Raw genomic sequence first — 1756 nt, 5'->3', positions numbered from 1 at the left:
CGGCCTTGGGAGAGCGTGGTCTGGGTCAGCTGAGCTGGTCCCCAGGAGGGGCGGGGAGGGGCAGCAGCAGGAGCTGGGAGCCCAGAAGGCACGTGCCTCGCTCGGATGGCCCCAGGGGGGCGGGGCAGCCCGCCCGGCTCCCCCTTTCCACGAGGGGCTCATGGAGCGCCCGGAGGCGCTGCTTGCCAAGCTCATGCTCAGAAGGGGCTCTGAGAGGCGCCGAGGGTGGGCGGCAGTGGACCCCAGAGGGGCCGGCCCGCTGTCCTCTGGGGCGGGACTGGCCACCCCGCCGGCACCCGGCAAGACACAGCTCCAGCGGGCAGCTCGCTTGGGGTCTGCCCGGCTGCGGGGGTCCTTGCTCAGGGTAACGGTCTCCCTGGAGCCCCTCTCATGGGTGACTGGGCGAGGAGGGGCAGAATGGAGACCTGGCCACGTTAGCCCAGCACGGTCCTCGGGGTGGGCAGAGGTTGGTCGGTCTGGTCCCGTAGCATCCCTTCTTCCTCTGCTAATTCCACCTTCTTCTACATTTTATTCACAGCTCTTCCACTCTAAAAAAAAAAAGAAAGATCTTATATCCCAAAGTCGGCTTCTGTAGAACCCATTCCATTTCAAGCTCTGAAGGGACCTTTGATCCAGACACGAAAGAACAGAGATGAATGCCGCCTTCCAATCCCTGTGATGACACCTGGGAGGCCACCTTCCAGGAGACGGACGGTCCGACCGCCCTAGAACAAGCGCTGGTTACAGGTGGGGAATGTAGGGATGCAGTGTGGCGAGTGGGGGATGAAAGGAAAGTTCTAAACCACCTCTGGGCCTCAGTGTCTGCAGAGCCAAGCCCTTTGAGGGCCTTGACCATCCTTGGCGGAGTAGGTTGGGGCGTGCAGGACGGGCCCAGTGCTGGGCACAGAGGATGTCGGCAGACCAGGGTCCAGAGGAGAGTGTGGTGGGCACCTGGCAGCCTGCAGTGCACAGCGTACTCAGTGGGCCTGTCGATTTGTCTGTCTCACCGCTCTGCCCAGGCTCCGTCTCTTTTTCACGGCAGTTAGTGATGCGTTGCCCCCTGAGGTCACTAGGGAGTGCTCCGCAAGGGAGCTTATAATACAGGAAACATATCTGTAGACGGAGTCCATTTAAAAAGCCAAAAAAGCAGCCAAAAAAGAGGCCCTATAGCTCAGATGACCCAGCTCTCCAGGGATCCCTTAGGAATCTCTACGGGCTCCTGGAGGTGGCCCCCAGTTAGAGCAGCGCCAGTGATCCCCGGGGCGATGCTGTGGAGCCAGCGTCCAGAGAATCTGTGTGGAAGGCTTTGGTTTAAACCATGGGGGTCTTTCACTGTGTTTGCTATGGCTATAGTGTGGCCTCAAAAATAAATGATGTATCTGTTTGTCATATAGACGGATGGATGGATGGATGGAGACAAAGATGATACAGAAAGGAGAAAGGCGGATAACCTCTTCTGTAGTGTATCAGTTAGGATGCTTTTGACTACAGATAACATTATCTGATTGAAGGTGGCACCAAAATGAGACGTTTATTATTCCACATTAGAGGCCTGGTGACTTCTAGGTTTATGCTGTGGTTCAGTGATGTTGTCAAGAGCCTCGCTCCTTGAGATTTTTATGTGTTGGCACACTTCTCTGAAATGAATTGATCCAGTGTCATTTCTTACAAAATAGTCTCCAGCGTAGGAAAAGAAGCTCTTTCTTATTGCATCTTCTGTCTGTTTCTCCAGAGAAAGAAAAGCTATATCAGTCAT

The sequence above is a fragment of the Capricornis sumatraensis genome, chromosome 9, assembly GCF_032405125.1.
Source record: "Capricornis sumatraensis isolate serow.1 chromosome 9, serow.2, whole genome shotgun sequence".
In the NCBI taxonomy this organism is placed as follows: Eukaryota; Metazoa; Chordata; class Mammalia; order Artiodactyla; family Bovidae; genus Capricornis; species Capricornis sumatraensis.
This window is presented reverse-complemented; position numbering follows the sequence as displayed.